This window comes from Lissotriton helveticus, chromosome 6 (genome assembly GCF_964261635.1).
Source record: "Lissotriton helveticus chromosome 6, aLisHel1.1, whole genome shotgun sequence".
NCBI classification, from domain to species: Eukaryota; Metazoa; Chordata; class Amphibia; order Caudata; family Salamandridae; genus Lissotriton; species Lissotriton helveticus.
The window spans coordinates 740,260,765-740,283,320 of record NC_136067.1 but is presented as its reverse complement, the minus strand read 5'-3'; the positions used below and the strand labels follow the sequence as shown (position 1 = coordinate 740,283,320).

Here is a 22,556-nt window from a genome sequence, read left to right as displayed (position 1 = left end):
TATTGAATAAGGTCTGTGGAGGCTTTTATTGTTGTTTCTGCCCCAAGTCAGGGCTCATCAATGGCTCAGGAAATAATAACACTAATGTTCAAAACCAGCAATGAAGGTAAATGTCCAAAGGACTAACCATGGCCCACCAGTAATACACAGCAGGCCTACCAGTAATAAACTCCAATGGGAGCAGGCGAACCATGCAAAAATTACATAAATGACCGCAGGCAGTAATGAGCATCAGTGTCTCAGGCAGTATCAAATTTCCGTGTCCAAGGTGTTGCTAAATATCAATGGCCCATGGTAAGACTGAGCATGACTTTTCCCAGGCAGAAATCAGCATCATTATTGGCACCAGGCTGTAAAGAACATCAATAGTGTAAGCAGTAGTGAGCCTCGGTGTGCCCTGACAGTAATGGGCATCGACTGCCCCAGGCATAAACATTTTTGATAGAGAGAGAGAGAGACTGTGGCATGCACAGCCATTGATTGCAGAATTTCTTCAAGGGTTGTCCAGCTCAGCCAGCAGTATGTGACTGCTAGGGATTATTTGTGTCACTGTTTGGCAGCGCTGAGCCATGGGATGTAATATGCTGCATAGATTCTATTATTTAAATTCAGTGCACAAGTCATCCACAAAATTGCAGGTTATTGCTTTCCCTTTTACAATTCACCATTATATTGTATTGACATACTCTCAAGGATTATTAATATTGTTCCTGGCATTTGGCCCTGTTGCACCTCATCAGGTTTCTCCCTAACTTGAATCCATCTTGAAAGAGCTAGTTCAATTTAACTGATTTGAAGGCAGTGGGTAGGCAGTGGTCTTCTATGCGGAAATGAGCTTCATGTGACCTGGACATTTATTGTGTCCACACAGGATTGGTGCATTTGCCAAGTCCTTCACCACTCTTTCTCAAATCTGACTTCTTTTGCTTCTGTTCCTCCTAACATGCCTAGCATATCAAGGACAGGTACAGGACTGGTGATCTGGAACTGGGCTGCTTCTAGTGGAATTGTTATGGCATAGAGGTTCCTGATCCAATGGCTTGACACAGGAGCTTCTTGTTACCCAGAATTCCACATAGCAGCCACCCTGGGCACACAAGCTCCCTAGACTCTGGCTCCAGCCAACATGAATTTGCTGAAGTCAGACAAATGTTTCTGTTATTACACTGCCCATACTAAAGTTAGCATAGTATGTACAGTGGTGTGCCATTTGGGCCTGATGGGCCTTGATTGGTTTTTACAACACATGGTGCTATTAGCCATTGTCACACTTGTAAAACTCTTCACCACTTATGTTTCTTCATGAAAAAGAACCACTGGCAGTAAGGATATGGAATGCCTGTGTTCTCCTTTTTGAGTTTAAATAAGCACGCTATTTATTTGAAACGTGCCATATTCATTGCCAACATTAAATATGCCAGACTTGGAATTTTTCCACGCCAGAATGTAGGCGCTATCTTATGTATGGTGATCTTAAATCTGCAGCTTGGATAGAAGGGATCAGTCAAACATTAAATGGCACCTAATAATCAAATAGGTCAAGCAAGGACATGGTTGCAACAAATGAAAGTCATGATGATTCATAATTAACATGCAAGCTGTGGCTGTCCACATAACTTTAACAAAATATGGCTGTCATAGATGAGATTCAAGGTCTGTGTTAGTTAATCTACATTGCCTAACAAATTCCTATTAGCAGTCTGAATTGGGGGTGCATTTGTGTGCTGAGGCTATGATCTTGAAAGACAAATTCACATTCGCTCGGGGGCTGTGTTGTCTGCTCTCCTTAATGTGGCACTGCTGGTCAAGACTTTTCCATGAAACTTTGGGCCACATGTATGAAAGTTAATTGCATTTGTAAACGGTGCGAATAGGTAAAATCGGCTGTTTGTGAATTGAAAATAGCCTTTCATGAGGTATGAAAGGCTTTGTAGTTGCAATTGTAGGTAATTGCAAAAACTGCAATTACCTAAAATTGCAACTAAAAATAAGGAATCGCAAATTGCGATTCCCTTAGCACCTGTATGAAGCATTTTCCAAATGGAAACTGTGCATTTAGGAAAATGCATTTACCATTGATTCGAATTTGATGGTAAAGTCAAAGTGCCATGTAGCGCACACATGACCATAGGGCATGTGTGCGCTTTACAAAGGCAAACATTGGGGGGTGCTTCAGGAGGAACTTCGGCCCCTGGGAACCTTTGGCTTTGCATTATCTAATTTTCGATTACCAATTAGGTAATTGTAAATAAGCTAATGCAAAACCTTTGCACGCCCATAGGAACGAATGGAGTAATATTACTTAATAGCGATTCACTATTTACCAAATCGCTATTAGGTAATATTAAAGAATCGCAAAATCTTTGGCGGTTCCTTGCATACATAGCGTTTTGCGATTACCAAATAGCGCTAAAAATCACTTTTTGGTCATCGCAAAATACTTATTTGATACTGGTGGCACTTTGTGTGTTGATGGGTTCATAGTGTTTCTTTTTCTGAAAATTTTTTTTACTAAGTTTCTTTTATTTTTGATAGACCTGGCAGCCTTAGGGTGGTCTTTCCCCCTTCTTTTTGCCTGACTCCTATACTTTACTGACCTCATTTTTGCTGGTATTAGGACTCTGTGTACTTTACCACTGCTTGCTTGTGGTCTCTCCCTTAATTAAACACAGTACCATTGGTTCATCCCCAAATGACATATTTACTTTACTTATAAGTCCATCATAAAGTGGTATCCTGTAAATTAAATGCTACTACTGGACCTGCAAAAGACACACAATTGATGGATGGAATGCAGAGCAAATCAAAATATTCATCCCAGTCAAGAGATCTGGGTTAAATCCATTCTTTTGCTCCCCATGCCACCCCAGTTTAGAACTGGCCATGTGCAAATCAGTCTTGAACTTGTGCTTCGTGGGAACAGACCAGCCCGAACTGCCAAGCCAGGTCCTCAATTTTACAATTTTATCAATTTTTCCCTGGGCCAGAAATAAGCATCCCAGGACTGGTTTTGGGGTTGTATCTGTCATCAGGCAGGATAGCTTTAATCCAAGAGCGTTGACAGTTTATGAGTGGAGGAATCGACGGAATTTAAGGATATATATCTTTGTATTGCTGTGGAGATACACAAAAATAAATTGTTTGAGGGGATAGTGTGAATATCCTATTTGTATATAAGATTACCACACAGTGACTGCTTGTTTCCCTCCTGAGGCTTGAGCCGGGAGGTTATGCGTTTTTAACCTTGCTGTTTTAATATTGCCGATCTGCTGAATTTCCCTGTGTGTCCTTTCCCTTCCCCTCGCGCTGAAACATCAGACGCGATCTCACCACGCTAGCACTTCCAGATTTTAAAAACTGTCACTTATTGCACCAACTCCCACTTAGGAGGAAAGGTGTACAGTACCTGGTGAATCTTTGTGTTTCACAGTCACGAGCAGATTACTTGCTCGGACTCTCTCTGGGGGTGTGGCCGACTGAAGGGCCGTCATCTCTGGGGACTGGGTGATAACAACAGCGGCCATCTTAGTGTGGGCTCGCTGGGAACGTCGCTCGGCCGATGTTATATAAACATACGTTCATGGCTCCGCGCAGCGGACGCGTATTGCGGGCGCGCCGATCGCGCGCCGGAATCAAGCCTGAGTCCAGCCCGTCTGCGCCCGTCCGCGTTCGAACGGGGCACGGGGCTGGACTCCATACATTTGGCCTTCCACCACCTGCAAAGGCACACAGTAGTATGACTCTTCGCCGATATTATTCAAAAGGCGACTTGTTTAAATTAGGTAAGCCACTATCCCACTGTTGCTTGCACTCTATGGATCCGCTGTCTTTACCCTCACAATGTAATATATGCCATCAACCCCTTCCCAAAATTACACTCACTACGAATAAAAAGCCGAACCTCAAGATGGCATCATTGAACTGCAGATCCTTGCCTAAGCACAACACTGAAATTTATGACTTGTTGATTAAGGAAGATCTGGATACCTTGTTTCTTACGGAAACATGGTTAGAGGAAACTTCCTCTCCAGAGATCTTAGAGGCCATACCAAACAACTACTGCCTTCTAAGAATCGACCGCCAGAGGCAACGGGGGGGAGGACTGGCAATGATATATAAACAAGAATTAGAATGTACACTAAATGAACTAAAAATTGCGGACAGTGAGTGCGGCCGATTCACCATAAAACTAGATGCCACCAATACAATCACGGGCTTACTTATCTATAGACCTCCTGGAGCAGCATTATCCTTCTGTAGCCAACTTATTGAACTGGCTACTCAGCTTGCCATTAGACATAAAAAGGTCATCATACTTGGAGACCTCAATATACATCTAGAGGATATTCACTCCAAGGAAGCTCTACTCTTATTGAATGCTCTGAACGTGGTGGATCTTAAACTTCTCTCTACAATGCCCGCTCATCAACAAGGGCATCTATTAGACCCCATATTCACTAATTGGGAAGGTGTAAATATCTCTCCACCTATCCCACTAATATGGTCTGACCATAGCATGGTACCATTTGAGATAGTCAAAGAATACATCATAAATACCTATTCTAAAATGCCCCCCTATAGACGCCGTAATTTTAAAAAATGCACCCCTGATCTACTGTTACAAGAACTCACCAAACATTTTCCTTTAACCGGAAATTCCCTACAGGAAATATGGGATAATTTCGAAGCATGGATAACGAAAACGTTAGACAAAATTGCGCCATGGACTACCAAACCCCCAGCTCGACAAACAAAAAATGCCCCCTGGTTTTCTGAAAAACTTAAAAATGCTAAAGCCCGATGCAAATCCATAGAACAAAAGTGGAGGAAAACCTACACTCCAGAACTCAAAGAAAATTACAGATGCGAGTTGAAAAAATACCAAAAACTGGTAAGACTAGAGAAAAGTTTCTACTATAAAAACAGAATTGTAGAATCTAAAAATCCTACAAAGGAACTATTTGGCATCTACAGAGAAATCACTATCTCTGCTCGCACAGATACCAAAGACACCTACTCCACGGAGATATGCAACCAGATAGCTGATTTCTTCGTGGAGAAGGTAGAAAAAATTTACGCCACCTTCCCTAGCTGTACCAGAACAGATAACAACAAGGTTGATAATCCAGTTTTCCTCTCTCACAAATCCCTTCTTACCAACTTCAGGACCCCCAATAAACAAGAATTAATGAAAATCATAAATAGTATCTGCTCAGGCTCCCCCATGGACGCATGTCCACCGGAACAGTATAAAGCAGTCATGGAAAATTTACTATTGGATCAAATACGCAACATGATTACTCTATCATTCCAAGAAGGTTATGTCCCGAAAAACTGGAAATCTTGCCAGGTAATACCATTAAAAAAGAAACCCAATATTCCCATTACTCAACTGCAAAACTTAAGGCCAATTACGCTTCTACCGTTCTGTGCTAAAATCATAGAAAAAGTGGCCAATCTTCAACTTATGGAGTTCTTAGAGAAGGAAGCACTCCTCCACCCTTCTCAGTCAGGGTTCCGCTCGGGACATTCAACCGAATCAGCGGTTTTGTATTCGACCGAACAGATTCGGAAGATAGTGGATGAGGGAGAGACAGCAGCGTTGGTCCTATTGGACCTAAGTGCAGCGTCTGATACCGTGCTGCACTCAACGCTGCTGTCTCGACTCTCAGACATGGGAGTAAAAGGCCCAGCTCTCACCTGGTTCCAATCTTACCTCACTGACAGAACTTTCCAACTTCACTGCCCACCCTTTAAGTCATCTCCTCGCAATGTGAGCCATGGGGTTCCCCAGGGCTCTAGTTTGAGCCCTACTTTATTCAACATTTATATGGAGCCCCTGGCAAACATTGCGGAGGAATTTGGGGTGGGCATTGTCAGCTATGCCGACGACACCCAGCTGGTGTTTAAAATAACGCCAGACAATAGAGACTCAGCTGCCAACTTCTCTAATTGTATGCTATCAATAGCGGCATGGATGAACACCAACTGTCTCCGTTTAAACTGAGATAAAACTGAGGTATTGATAGTAGGGAAAAACGCCTCTGTTTGGTCCCAGGCTTGGTGGCCTAGTGAATTAGGAGAACTACCGCGGCCTGTGGAGACAGTGAAAAACCTCGGAGTCATGCTTGACGCCGACCTTTCAGGCAAAGCTCAGGTGAATAAAGTCACAAGCAAATGCTATGGCACCCTAAAGGTACTCCGTAAAGTACTTGATCTTCTACCGACCGAAGCGAGAAAAACCATTGTCCATGCATTAATATCTCCTCACTTGGACTATGGCAATGTTCTCCTACTCAGTCTAAATCAAAAGGGGCTGCACCAGCTACAATGCATACAAAATTCAGCAGCACGACTGGTGCTCGGTCTCCCTCGAAGATCATCTGCTAAACAGGCGCTTGCCAAGCTTCACTGGCTCCCTATCAAAGAGAGAATTATATTTAAGTCTCTATGCTATGCACACCGTATTGCTCAAAACAAAGGCCCTGGCTACCTGAGAGATCTTATTACCATCCATAGGCCGATTAGAGACCTAAGATCGTCAGGCATGATGCTATTTAAAATCCCCCGCATCACAAAAGCTAGGATGGGCGGAAAATCCTTCCGCTACCTGGCCACCAAATTTTGGAGTGCTCTGCCGATCCATCTGCGGATGGAGCCATCTGAAAAGAGTTTCAGAGCTAAACTTAAAACCCATTTATTTCCCAGATATTAGCCTTAGCTCTTAGGGTTTTTTGCTCTTCTGATGGGTTGCATTTGCAGTCAGCACGGGGACACACAGTTTTGTGCAGCCAGGCGCTTAATAAATGCTTATTATTATTATTATTATTAGTGCATTGCCATTAATGATGGTGCAAGCCCTGACATGAAATAGTTGGGGTTGAGGTGCCAACACAGATATATCTTGATTTACTCCATGTAAAGTTTAAATGTCCCTTGTTTGGTAAAAAAAATTGATGTATCTATTAGTTTAAGTGTATTCTACTTTCTTGTTTTGTTATTGTTTGTCTTAAATATAATGAATTCATACAATGAAGAACTATTTCAATTGGGAAATCTGAGTGGTACGTGGCTCTTGATGTATTGAAATTTGAGAGGGGATGATGGGCCTAGTCAAAGAATATTTAATTGTACTCTTAGGGAATATTGAGAATATCTCTTCCTCCACGCTACCTGTTTATATATGGTTATAGCTTGAATCCAGTGGCGCAGTGAGCCCCGGATCCACGTCTGGGCATACCCAGCATACTGCTACACCATCCCCTTGAACAGCTCCCAGCATCACCTAAGACAGCTCCCTTCATGCTGCCAAAGAAAACCACCAGCATGACGTTCACACCCATTCCCTTCATTCTGCAAAGGAAGGCACGCAGCACAATTTCCAAGCCTGTCCCCTCCTTTTAGCTAGCTAAAGCACCCAGCACATCATTCAAGACTACTCTGTCCATTTCACCAGAGAAGGCACCCAGCAATATTATAGCCCTCACAACAACAATTACTGTAGCCCCAACACCTCAACCAGTATGCCCAAATCTGTGGTAACAGCCACTCCGGTAGAGGAATGACAACAACTACAGACATCAATATGGCTTTCACTGTATTCACCTGAGAAACATTTATGGCAGTGAACTGCACATCCAACACTGTCACTTCTGCAGAAACTGTATTACACTCTACAGAAAGTGCTTCTGCAGAAACTGTAAGCAAGGCATCGCCCTCAAAGTTGTGATTGGCATTGTTGAGACGGTTGAGACTCATTGTCTTTAAGACACAGGCATATCAATGCAATGCTCCAAACACTGAACGCACATGTTTTATGGGGGCTAATGCATATTAAAGCAGAGGGTAGAAGGCTCGAGGCTTTGCCGTCCCCGGGAGAGGCGAGCATCGCTCACCCCCTGATGCGCCTCATTGCGCAATTTTCTACTGATAATCAAGACCTGCAGGGCAAAGTATCTATGTTTGCACACAGGTGGGGTTCTGTAGCATTAGCAATTGTGGGCATGTAAGTATGTGAATCTGTTCCTATAAAGCTAGTGCGACTTGGAAAACACAGCACCCTGGCACGTTCGGCTTTTCGCACCATTCAAAATGAGTTCTGTTCTCCCAGAGAATATGCTCCTATCATGTTCTAATGGGCAATTAGATATGTTAAAGGGCAAACTGCAAACGATGATAGGCCTTGCTTGTCATCAACTGCATGCTATATTATTAATGTGAGTATTTTATTGCAATGTACGTGTGGTAAAATTCTAATTCAATCTAGTTCAGATTCATAGCAGATAGTTCCTGATTTTGCTTGTTTTTCCAATATCGTTTATTATAGATATTGCAAACAGCTGCAGACCTGAATTTGTGAAAAAAGTATTATTTAAATGAACAATTCGATTCAGTCTCTTTGTTGCCAAAGGGTTTTAGTTCTATACGAATACAGATGATGAAGGTGTTGATGGTGAAGTAATACTCTGATTTCATAGATGAACATGAGAAGGTAAAATGTTTACCTGAATGCAGGTTAAAATGTCATACCTACTGCTGGTAGTGTGATAAAAGCTCATCATATTGTGCTCCAATACTGCCTCATGGGTGTAGAAGTATGTTCCTAACATAAATTCACACAAATACTGAGGATTATCAGCCTGATTCATGAAGGTAAATTGCACTCGCAAAGGGCCAGATTCTGAGAATCTGGCCCTTTGCGAGTGCGATTTTTGCATTTGGTATTCATGATACCAAATGCAAAAATCGCTATGTAAGAATTCGCATATTTGCGTGGAATGGCATTTAAGGAATCTCTAATAGAGATTCCTCAAATGCTATTCATGACACAAAACAAAATAGCGATTTTGGACTTTTGGGGCCGCTATTTAAAGTTGCATGTAGCACACACACATGTCCTTTGGACATGTGTGTGCGCAACACCTGTCCAAAAGTGCATTTTAGGGGTGCTACAGGGCGTCCTTTGGACACCCCTGGCACCCTTAAAATCGCTATCTTAGTTGCGAGTAGCAAATTGCTACTCGCAAATCCCCATTCATTCCTATGGGCCTCTTGGCCCATAGGAATGAATGGGGAGTATTTGCGAGTAGCAAATTGCTACTCGCAAATAAAGAACATGTAGGAATCGCTATTTAAGTAGCAATTCCTACATGAATGCCGTTTTGCGTGTCCTCAATAGCGAATCGCTATGATTCGCTATTAGGGACACGCAAAACGGCATGTACATGAATCAGGCTGTATATTTCCAGCCTAAGATCTCTTATCGGAATAGCATCTGTTACCACGCATGCCAAAACTACACATGGCTTAACAACGCAGTCAGTACCACAACTGTGTTGTTACCACAAGTTCCATTACAACGCAAGTCATTACAACAACTTGTTTTAGTGAAGCGCTGGACTTTGAAATTGCTTAAATTACTGTTCCAACTTCAATCGGTGTATCTAGGGAAGGTGGTGGATTTAAAAGTCCAACACAGGAAAGATTGGTAGGGCTCATTGCTTTCTAGCTTTCTCTAAGTTCCTCAAAATGAAAGCACTAAAGACTCGTCGTTGTGCCTCAATGGTTAATATCATGCTGTGTATTCTCTTGGATTAATGCAAAACAAGATTTGCTTAGCTCTTTGAATGAATCTGGAAGACAGTGATAAAGCAGGGTTTTGATGTGTATTTCTTGAATGTAAGTGCAATATGGAATGTTGCATACATTTAATGAATAAAAAAAAGATTTGTTTTTGCATCCACGCTTTTAGTTTCTTGACTGCACTTATTTTAGAGTATTATTACGGTCTTCCGCTAAATAAACTTACTTTTTTCTATCTGGAAATATTGATGCTATTTTAAAGGTTTTCTCTAAGGTGAAAACCACACACTGTCTTGCTGTCATTGCTCAGCGAGTTTGTTTCGAAACATCAACCTTTACAAAAATCTTTTGACCAATAGAAGTGGGACATATCTAAAAGCGGGTGTAGATGGTAGAAAGGGTTTGAATACGCAGCATAGTTTGGGCAGAGTGACTTCTTGTAGAAAGGTACAGATGCCTGCAAGTAGTGGCGTAGCTAGGCCTTAGGCCGCCCATGGTGGCCACTGCGTCTGCCACCCGGGGAGGGCTGGCACTTCATAGGGCTGCGACTCCCACAGGTAAGGGGAATATATAGTCCCCCAAAACTTGCGGCGCCTGGGATGGCCCGCTCCCCCCCTAGCTACGCCACTGTCTTCGTGTCACTTTCTAACTTAACCCTCTTTGATTCACTGTATATTTCCTGTTAACATTCATGCTTTATGTGAAAGGTCAAGTGATTATACAGAGGCCGTACTTGTCATATGATGTGTACATTGGCTAATAACTTGTACATTTAAAAAAGATCTTTTTATTGAGTAACTCGTACATTTTGTTTTTTATAGGACAAAGAGGTCGTTGAATGAGGAAACTCATACTGTGAGAATTTACAGAAACAAAGAAAGAAGGAAGCACAACACATAGAGGTAATTTCCTAGCAATCAACATGTGACCCTTTTGTGTATCTATTCTAGTACATACACACACACCACTGTTGATTGGTGATAAGAAGTGTACATATTACACAATTACTGCTTAATGACAGATTCTGCCAAGGCCTAAAGTTGTGCAAATTCATTATAGCTAAAACATGAATTTTCCATATTCAGTTATCAGTCAACTACTAGCAGTTGCTTCTACAGTCAGACAACATGGACCCGTTTCCGAAAGTTTTTTTTTCACTTAAGTATACGTTCCCATCTTGGAGGCACATATCAAACTCAGCATGGAGACATACTTGCAGTGCTTTCTCAATATTGCTGATTCAATATAAAGTAGAGTTTAGCTACAGCCCTAAAATGTTTCAAAGTTGGGAATTATGAAATATTTCTGAAAGTTGCATCATATTATAGGAAAAATACAAAAACATTGATTTGTCATTCCATATATTATGTTGTGTCAATGAATGTACCATGCATTAATATTTGGCATTATGATTCTTTTCTTATGAAACTTAGTTTTGGCTAATAATAAAAGAAGGATAAGATGGGAATCGATTAGGTTAGTCCCGGAAAAACTGGCAGCTCTATATATTTTAATCATCCCTTTCCTTGAAAAAGTCATGGAAGAGGCAAACCGACCTCCCACCACCTGGGATACGAATGTGATTGAAAAAACCCACGCTGAATTAACGGTGGGCCGTAACAAATTTTTCAACCCTCTCTCCAAGCCTGCTGTGAATAGGACCCACAGCTTACCTGGTTTGATAAAACCTGTTGGGCGGCCAAGGATGCTCTTGTTGAGGCAATCCGGAGTAAGAACAGACCACAAATAAAACTAAAAAGGCACCTGTATAATGCCACGATCAAGCAAGCCAAACATCTATGGGAGTGTGCTAGATAGGAAGATATTCGAGTAGCCCTAAACAATATGGATTTGAAGGGTTTCTGGTACCTGGTCTCCAACCATAATTCTACTGAACGGTACCCGGTGGAAAAAAATATTCCTGCTTCAGCTTGGGAAGTGCATTTCAAATCCCTTTATGCTAGTGATCTGCCTCTAACATCTGTGGTAACTGAACAATCTTCTGCATCTTTGCCTCTTCAAGAGGCAATTACTCCAGCAGAGGTTCAATGTGCAATCAAATCACTCCCCATTGGTAAAGCGCCAGGATTGGATAAGATCCCTGGGGATCTTTTCACGGAAAAACCAATGATCTACGGCCCTTACCTTTGTGTAGTATTTAACGCTATAGCTCGAGGGATGAAAATCCCAGATACATGGCTTGGAGCGGAAATATTTCCGATATATAAAAAGGGCTCTCCCTTACTTCCCGTAAACTAAAGGCCAATCGGCCTGATAGATGTCCCTCAGAAGTTGTTTTCGAGAATTTTGCTCGATCGTCTACATATGTGGATGGGTCATGACATACTGAGTGACTATCAGGTTGGTTTTAGGAAAAATGTATCGACCATTGACCAACTTCTTAGGCTACAACTCATTTATTGGAAGACAGTATCAATAGAGTGTGGCAGTCTTTATTTGATATTTGTCGACTTAAAATCAGCCTTTGATATGGTTCCCAGAGACAAGTTGTGGGCAGTTCTTGACGAACTAGGAATACCCTCACACCTACTAGAAATTATTATCTGCCTACACACTGGGAATTTCGCTCAGGTTAGATTTGGGAAATCAGGGGAACTGACTTCACGCTTCCCTGTTGACAGGGGGGTAAGGCAGGGTTGCGTTCTTGCCCCCACCCTGTTTTGCCTTTATGTCAATGCCCTGGTCTCCCAATTAAGACAGGTTGAGAACAGTTATGCCCCGAAACTAGACCAAAGGAAGGTGCCCACATTGTTGTTCGCGGATGACACCTTGTTGCTATCTAAGTCCCCAATGGGGATACAGCCAATCCTAGACAGCTTTGCTCTATTCTGCGTAAATAGGAGCCTGGAAATAAATGCATCTAAGACGAAGTTTATGGTGTTTAATCCAGGAAAATCGTCCCGCCCGAACCCTACGCTTAACGGCACCTTGCTAGAAAACATCTCACTCTTTGATTATCTTGGGGTCACTCTCTCTGAGTCTTTTTCCTGGGGACCCCAAATGGAAAAGGCGGCCTTAAGGTTGGTTCAGTTGTCTGGTGGTATTATGAAAGCTGCCAAGTCTCTAAGTACTGTGGTCACTGGCCCTCTTACTGAGATATACAAAGTGCAGGTGAGAAGCGTTGCATTATATGGGGCAGAGTTTTGGGGGCGTTATCCCACGAAGGGCTTGATTTTAGCTGAGAACAAGTTTATGAGATGTTTGTTGAATCTTCCGTTAAGCACTCTTCTTGTTCCACTACGTCTTGATTTGGGCATCAGACCTATTTTTGAAGAAGCGGGACTGCGTCCATTGACTTATTGGCGCAGAATATGGCTGACCCCTGAGTTGGCCTCATATAGGTCTGAGCTTTGCTCGATCTTGGAGCAAACTGGGTCAGTGAAATTTCCCTGGCTTGCATATATTAAAGACCTCTGTGCCAAAGTTGGTCATTCTGACCTCTGGTCTAGCCCAGAGGTCTATTGTACGCAGATCTCCCGTTCTGATCTGGTGAACTCCTATAGATCGTACAGGCTTAGGGCTACGCAGGAAAATAAAACCCTTGCCCAACTCACAATACATTTTTTAAGTTTTAAAGACCAATACATGCTTGAACCCTATATGGATGAAATCCAACCCGCCCTGGCGAGGAAGTTATACATACAATTCAGGCTGGGCACCCTTCCTTTATTTGATTTTACAAAGAATTGGGTAAACCCCACTGCAAATATATGCCCAGCTTGCAAGGATCCCCCCGAGATGGTGTTACATGTACTATTTTTCTGTCCTGGGTATAGATCATCAAGAAAATATTGGCTCATCCCACTTTGTAAAGATATGGGGTTCTCTCAATGTACTGTTTCCTATCGAATTTTGAGAACTGAAACAAAAACCATTGTGGTCTTTGCCGTTTCCCGCTTTCTTCTTTCAATGTGGAAAAGATGCCAAAAGTTGCTGAAAACACAATTGTAACTGTGCAATTAACTTTTTTCATATCTCTTTTTTTATTGTAATGAGCTGCTGCTTGTTGATGAAATTTGTAAATATCTATTTTAAAAAAAAACTTTTATGGAGTGTCATTTTAACCGTATTTTTATCTTTCTGCTGTGCTACTATGTGACTTTTATGGTCTTTTACGGCCGAAATAAAGTTTATAAAATGGTAAAAATGGAAAATGAAATGTATACAGAGCTAGGTTACTTTGGTTTTGTTTTACCTACAGCAAAAGCCAAACGAAAATATGTACAGTTTGTGTTTAAATCACAGACTCAGATCTCAGTAAACATGCTACGTTTACAACTATCTATTTGTGAAGTGGATTTGACTGGAGACTGAAGCTATATGTTATTTGTACTGCATTTACCAAGATACATTGCATAGGATGCACTGGAACAGGCTTGTGATCAATGCGCAATTATAACTTCAGATGCTATTATACAAGCTTCTACACCTTTGCAAAGCAGGACATTCTCTTCCAGGGCCCAAATGTTTGAACTGCTGGGACCTGAATTTGCATAAACTGAGCAGCATCTCATTCTCATCCAAACACAAGTTTTAACTTTCTGATGAGTTCACAATGATAAAACACTGGTCTCAACGACTGTACAAATTTCACATTTTGAAGTTCAAGCAAAGACAAACAGGCAAGAACACAGACTTTGGGGATCATTCACCTATGTTACTATGCACCTTTTATGGTCTGGCTGGACAGCACAGCTGTTGCCAGACAATTGTATGAGATCCACTTGAGAGGGGCTTTGACTCTGCCGGCATTTTGGGAGCCAGGAGTCATGTTTTGATTGGGTAGAAGTTGTGTGCTTCCACTAAAACGTGCTTCACCTCTACAATCATTTTGTTTATTTATCCAGCTCTTTTAGCTTCGACATTTTGGGGCACCCACATGACACTGGAATGCTATTAAAGTGTCTTAGATAACTAGATCATTCATGTTTTTTTATCTGGAAGCAGCACAGATGGGAGGAGGGCAGTCATTAAACTACATGGATATTTATGATTGGCTTGACAGTGCAGCTGCCACCTTACCTTTCAACCTACAATATTTTCCTACAGTTATTTGCTTCTACACAAGTACATATCTATTCCTATGCAATTTACTTCACTTTCGAATACAACATTCTTGAAAGACAGACTTTTTGGAATTGCAAATGCTTGTTTGTTTTATTCTCATTATCAATGCAATATTTCTGGACACATGCAGTGAATGATCCTAGGGAAAGATTTTACTTATTTCCTCCTGTATCTGGGAAGAAAAGGAAAAATACCACTGACCCTAACTTAAATGTAGGAAGCACTGTATAAATATTTCTTGTTACACAGTTTTATATAGATGCAAATGAAACCCCTCATGTTGGGAATTTCTCACTAGTTTGTGTGGGACCACTCTCCTGCCTGGAAGTTGAAAATTCCACTTGACATTGGTATTAAATCTAAGGCCAACTTTCTGAATTGTTTACCACTTTCCTAAGCAGTTACTGCAAACACTGTGTAATGGGTTAACATACATTTTTCTGAGGAAAATGTTGGCATTATTATTTATGACAATGATGATTTTTCTAAGCTAAGTTTCCAAAAACATGAAATAGCATAGCAAAGTGCTAGTAGAGAAGCAAAACAAAATCTACATATATCGAAAGCTGGAACCAATATTAACAAATATATGTTCCATAAATCGAATGTGGTCCACTTATACCAAATAGAACGGTATAAAAATATTTTCTCTTCTAATAATATCTTTCTTTGGTAGGATGCTCTATATTACCTCAAGAAATTTGAAATATATAGAGAAATGGAGGAAAGCATTCATCTGTTGTAATGTATGTGGCTAGAAAAGACTAACATTCTCCTGGCTAAAAGTTAAAGGGATTGAAGTGTTATAAGGATTTTGGTTTTCACAATCACATCGGAAGAACTGTAGTCTTTACCATAATATATCTCACACTCAACTGTATTGACAATTGATGTGCGAAGTAAAACAATGTATTATGTTTAGAGCTTTCTTGTTTGGACTTGAAAAAATTATTTGCTTCATTTAATTTAGAGAAAGTGTATTGAAAACACTTCATCTGAAGAACAGTAAAGATGCACATATTAATTGCATTCTTCTTATGCCTAAGGACTTACAATGAAGAACATCTTCAAATGCCTGCAACATCTTTGCAACTACAAAAGATTGCTAATTACTCAACTGTATTTTGACAATGTTCCAAGTATTGTCAGAGTTTTGCAGTGCAAAATCTTATTGAAAAGGGTGTAGCATGCTTAACCAAAGTCTAAGGATGTAGTACGGCCCACAGACCACCAGCAGCCCAGCAGGCCTTCATTGGCGGCCCACGGACCTTGCCTTGCCGTTTCTAGGTTTCCAGTGAGGCCGGCAGTGAACACACAAAAGATGACCGCAGGAGCATACTTAATGAATATGTATTAAATGCTCCTGCAGCCATCTTTTGTGTTTACTGCAGTGCTCTGTGACGTCACACACAGCACCGTCGGTAAGCTTCCCAAAAGGCCCTTTAAAAGTCAGTTGTAAGCTATTTCACAGCTGACTTTCAAAGGGCCTTTTGAGAAGCTTCTTGTTTTGTGTTGCCGATGTAAGCACATTCAGAATTTGGACAATTGCGCCTGGAGAGACAGAGAGACAGAGACACAGATAGAGAGACAGAGACACAGATAGAGACAGAGAGACAGAGACACAGATAGAGACATATAGAGACAGAGACACAGATAAAGACAGATAGATAGATAGATACAGATAGATAGATAGATAGATAGATAGATAGATAGATAGATAGATAGATAGATAGATAGATAGATAGATAGATAGATAGATAGAGAGACAAAGACACCGATAGAGACAGACAGATAGAGACAGAAATACAGAGACACAGATAGGGACAGATAGATAGAGACAGAGAGACAGAGGCACAGATAGAGACAAATAGATGGAGAAAGATAGATGGACAGATAGTTGAAGACAGATAGATGGAGACATATGGATAGAGACAGATAGATAGACAGAGAGAAAGAGATACAGATAGATAGATTCATATAAAGATAGATAGAGACAGACATATAGCTAGAGACAGACAGATAGATAGAGACACATAGATCGAGACAGACAGAAAGATCGAGACAGACAGATAGATGGATAGAGACAGAAAGATAGATAGAGAGACAGATAGATAGCTAGAGCTAGATAGATGCAGAGAGATAGCCAGAGAGATAGATAGGGATAGATAGGTAGATAGAGCTAGATAGATAGAGATAGATAGATAGATAGATAGATAGATAGATAGATAGATAGATAGATAGATAGATAGATAGATAGACAGATAGATAGATAGATAGATAGATAGATAGATAGATAGATAGATAGATAGTTAGATAGATAGAGGTAAATAGATAGACAGAGATATCGAGATAGATAGAAATAAATAGATAGAGATAGATAGATAGATGGATATAGAAAGGTAGAGAGATAGATAGAGATACATAGATAGAGGAAGATAGAGATAAATAGATAGAGATAGATAGATAGATAGATAGATAGATAGATAGATAGATAGATAGATAGATAGATAGATAGATAGATAGATAGATAGATAGATAGATAGATAGATAGATAGATAGATAGATAGATAGATAGATAGATAGATAGATAGATAGATAGATAGATAGATAGATAGATAGATAGATAGATAGATAGATAGATAGATAGATAGATATGTGTATGCCGAGTCTGGTGGCTCAGTGGACTAATGCGTCCACTGCAGGGGCCTGTGTTTGACTGCAAGGTCACAGTTATTTCTTTTACTCTAGCCCCGCCCCCTCTGATCCCGCCCCCATTGGTGTGGCCCCCAGCCACAAACCATACTGTAAATTTGGCTCCTTAATTGGTTCAGATCAAATGTTTGTGATCTGGCCTTTAAGAATTTAAATATTTACCACACCTGAACTTTCTTAAAATCTTTTGCATGTACAATTATGTTCTGATCAAGGCAAGACAGTGATGACAAAACATGATGCAATGTGGACCAGTGACTTTAAGGATGCCCTTTGATTGAGTATCCTTGTCACTGGTAAGCTGACATAGCCCAATGTTCCAATGGAGTTTATCCACTGTCAAGCATGCTCAATTTGAAAATTCAAAGTTAACAATGAAGGTAACTTAACTCGTTAACCGTGACGTAAAATCCGCCGCGGTGCGGGCGATTCCGTGTGCGGACAGGGCCACGACGGCCAACGGACGTGCACGGCACTACGGAGGTAGTGCTCGCGACGGCAGTTGGCCAATGCACACAGCGAATGGGTTAAAGAGCCATTTCCTCTCTGGAGCATGTCCCTCCATTTGGTAGGTTTTGCTATAATGACCTCATCCAAAAACAATTGTATTTTCATCTGTCCCTATGTCAGTGAATTCTTGCATTACATGTGTCTGAAGAATCCTTCAAAAACTAATAATTCGTCATTTTGAATAAGTGTGCGGGAAAGTCATAATAAAAAACAGCATGATTAGAAGCTGAAAGCTTTATTATTTTCTTAGACATCTAATGAAGACAAAAAGATTCTGTAGAATTGATTGAATCACCTTGCATATGTGCTGCAGTTTGTGTATAGTCATAGTTTGAGTGCTGAAAACTACATCTGGTCAGATGAAATTGATGAATACATGTTTCTTTGAGTGCAAAAACAGTGTCTTGAAAATTATGATTTTGTGTTTAGGTCTGGGGTTTTAATCGCTGCTGGCCTACAGACAAAAAGTAGCACAAAGATGATAGTCCGATTTACCTCTCTGTCGTCATTTCATTCAGTCTATTTAAGAAGTACTATAGAATTGAGACATATTATTTGGATGAAATGGTAACACCCATGTGTCTGAGTGTTTTGGAAGATGGATAAACAAGGATAAGCACCATTTAAATAGTCATCAAATATTGCACCATGAGTCTGATAAAGTGGTTGCTATTCACGTTTGTAATTACTGCGATTCATCCATAATTTCAAGTGGTGAAGATTTGTAATTGGTCTCATGTACCTGGCATGTTTTTCTAAAAAATATAAAATATATAGTCTGGAAATAATAGCATTTGATGTACAGAAGCCCTCAATTAATGTTGTTTTTTAGGAATGACCTGTATGTCTTGGAACTGGTAAAGACTTGTTGTTGTGCTTCAGTAGTTAATATCATGCTGTGTATTCTCTTGGCTTAATGCAAAACAAGATTTGCTTAGCCCTTTGAATGAATCTGGAAGACAGTGATAAAAAACAGGGTTTTGATGTGTGTTTATTGAATCCAATTGCAATGTGGAATACTGCATACATTTAATGGATGAAAAAAGAACTGTGTTTTTACATCCATACTTTTAGTTTCTTGGCTGCGCTTGCTTCATAGTATTATTAAGTGATGCCCCAAATAAGCCTACTTTTCAATCTGGAAATGCAAATGCTATTTGAAAGGCTTTCTCTAAGGTAAAAAACACACACTGTTTTCCTGTCATTGTCACTTGGATGAGAGAAGGAAGGGAGATCTGATTGGAATTACCACAATGTCTATTATCTCTTACACAGAGCTTATTTGTAAAACAAGTAAATGCCACCGCCCCGTTAGGAGTTTATTGTTGTGTGCACCACCCATTGCTCTTGCTAGCGCTGCCAAGGACAGCACGTATACAACCACTAACCCTCCCACTCCTACAAGTATGACAATTCAGAATATATCAGGTCCCCAAAGTGATAAGAATGGAGAGGACGGCTGTGAGTAGTCATTTTAATGTATATTTCATTAATAAACAATTGCTGTGTTCATCTCTAAATTGAACATCCAGCACCACAATGTGGCAGTCTGGCATAAGTGCTGGTGTTGACAATTAATTACCATTGCTGAATGCTGGAAACCACAGGCTCAAACTAACCACTGCTCTTACTGTTTCTCACACTTAGGAATTAATCTAATGCAAGCTTTACTCATGGAAATATGGTAGGGTGAGTTCATCACCCAATTGGACCAAATTGAAAAGGCAGGATATAAAGAACCTATTTGAGAAAGATCTTGTTTAGGGTGGGACACAAGTTCTTCTTCCTCATTTGCATATGGTTAATCCAGTGAAGAAGGAAGTACCAAATCAATTACCATATTAGAATCAGGTTCTCTGGTATTCAGTGTAATGTTGAAGCATTTTTATGGACACTGACCACCACAATTCCTAGCTATGCAAAATGTTGTGTGTACGTTCATTCTTATTAGAGGATTGTGTGTTTTCTCAGAGCCTAGAGTAGGTATGTCCAACATGATTAAAGAAGGGCTGGATAGATGTTCAATTTTCAGGCAATTCACAGAAAATACAGCTGCATAAAATAAATCATAATGTAGCCCATTAAAATGGTTGGTGGTATCCTGCAGTCTCTAACACACTTGATCAAATACTGAAATGAAACTGTTACGCCTATTTTGAGGCCCTCCCTGGTTTGTATACATATTTATCACTTGGCAGATAAAGTGAAAGTAGCACTGCTAAGAAAGCACGTTCCATCAGAGCTCAGTCCCTGAGGATGAAATTGTCAGGATTATTTTCTCTATAGTCTGGAAGAGTTAATTTATTTGTCATTGAGATCTTCTATAAATTTGACTGAGGGCACTCTGATTATCCTATTCAAATGATTTTGTTTGTTCACAGAGCATCAATTGTTATCTTAATATTTTTTAGATATGTGTGCTTAGTTGTGATTGTGTAAAGCAAGACGTTCCTTTTCTTTGCATAATTTCATTTAGAGGGCTATTACACATTTTCCTAGAGAAGTGTGTCTTTAAAATATTTTATTTAAGTTAGCATTTAAAAAGAACTGTATGAAAGTCTAACGCAGTTACATTTCTGTATAATCTGTATTATTTTGAGATTAAAACAGGGTGGTTAACTGGAGTAGATACATTTCAAAAGTATGTTAAAGCAACATAGCACAGTGAAATTGGAAAAAAATTAATGAAAAGAGAAACTGTAGGAAGAGTTTATTCTAAATTGAATGCGTTAGTACATGCATAGGCAGGTGCTCATTACTAATAGTGATTAAAATTAGATTTTGGTACAAACAGAAGCTTGTGCTGAAATCGGGTTACCAGTTGAAGGGTAATTACCTCTCAGGGTACATCCAACACAAGATAAATACTGAAGGCAATACTTAGCGCTACATTTTCCGCATACAAATTTTAGAAGCATAAACCTGGTGAAATTTGGTGCACATAGTGTGGAAAATGTTTTGCAATAACCAATAAATACCCCACCACTAGATAATGTTATTTACTGGGTGAAGTAATTGCCACCAATTTGCCTTGCAAACATGAATGAGGGACAGTTTGAACATTTAGGGTTTGCTCAAGATCACATTACTAGGAAAATATAAATGTTGCCCTTAAAATCACAAATTAACAAGAACATATTGAATTATAGATGGGCATTTGTCAATTACAGGATAATTATCAACAGAGGGGTTCTGATGGACATCTGGTAGATAACTAGAGCACAGCACAAATTCTCTATGATATCCCTTGGAACCTAGATTGGAAGAACACCACTTTATCGATAGCTACCTAAGTGCAAATTTATGTTTTGTACGCCCTTCCCTAAATCCTCTTCTCCTTTCCAGCTAATCCCACACATCAGCTGTACATGGATTGTGAATTTATACAGGAGTGATGCATGAGATTGCCTCACCTAATTCATACCCTCCAATAGTCCTTTAAAAATATATACAGTGTTCTTCCAACTGTCCACACCACTAATAAGTCATCTCACTGATTAAATATTTAAATCAATCAAACTTTCTCCACTCCCATACGAAGCAAAATATACATAGGTTGTTGCCACCTTCATCCACGAACATTGATACCATCCTTCCCTTCCCCGTTATTTAGAAATACACATCACTGTCATCCTGACACCCTCTCATACCATCCTATGCTACTCCTCTCTGTATTAAAAATAACCACTGGCATCCTGCCACTCTCCCAAATACCTCTCCCCACACTCACATTCCTTCCCAACTTGAAGTCAGACTCTTTGCTGACAGAGAGCAGAGCACTGAGGCTTCACTGACAACAGCTCTGCCTGATCCACTCTTGAGTGCCGCCTGAATTTCCCTTTTAGTTTGGGTTTACCAATGGCTGACTGGGGAGTTTGTGATTGGTGATACAAAAGTGTAATCTGCATTCCACCAATTCTTTCAGGTCACTCAAGAGCCATGGGAAATGCCTGATCACTAGCCTCAGAGCCATGCACAGTGCTACTCTAATTTTAGAGCAATGATTTGTGAATAACCAGATTTCGAAACCTGTGTTATTGCTAATGACTCTCAGTGGAAGTCTTACATAACAACTGTGTTTCTGTATAACAACTCAAATTATCTTTGCCTGCCTTTAAAGGCAAAAAAAATAAAAAAAATAAAGGCAATTTATCTATTAGAAATGTGTACAACAAAAATATATGTGGGTGAAATCTGTTTATTTAACCTACAATATATCACATTTAAAAAAACTAAATAACTCTACATGTCATATGTTGAAGTATGCTAATCTAAATATTAGTTTATTTTCATAATGAAAACACTTGACAACTGATTGCTAATGCGAATGGATTGAAAGGTTTGCAAAATAAATAACTCAAGTGTCAATAAACATTTCAACAGATTTTGACAGAATGAAATCTAATGATAGCACAACTTACAATAGCTTTGTGATATAGTTTGCATATCTATTCTTTACTTGGTTGTAGTAATTTCTTCAGTAACATTTCTTTTCATTATTGAGTGAGATGGTTCCTGTTGTTATAAGACTGATAACCACATAAAATATGTGTTTTACCTTTCTTATATAAAGTTTATGTTCATATATAGATGAATGGGATGCAATGTGCGCAATGACATTCGTTTTATTTATTTATTTGTATACTTACCTCCATTAGGCCATA

The 22,556-nt window shown here is 40.0% G+C and overlaps 1 protein-coding gene across 1 annotated transcript in view; it reads left to right on the top strand.

Moving 5' to 3' along the window:
* FUT9 (fucosyltransferase 9) overlaps window positions 1–22,556 on the top strand; it is a 675,803-nt gene that overhangs the window by 464,862 nt on the left and 188,385 nt on the right. The window contains exon 4 of the mRNA XM_078646847.1: window positions 10,404–10,484. The gene's annotated coding sequence lies outside the window, so the exon portion shown is untranslated. The remainder of the gene's footprint in view (window positions 1–10,403; window positions 10,485–22,556) is intronic.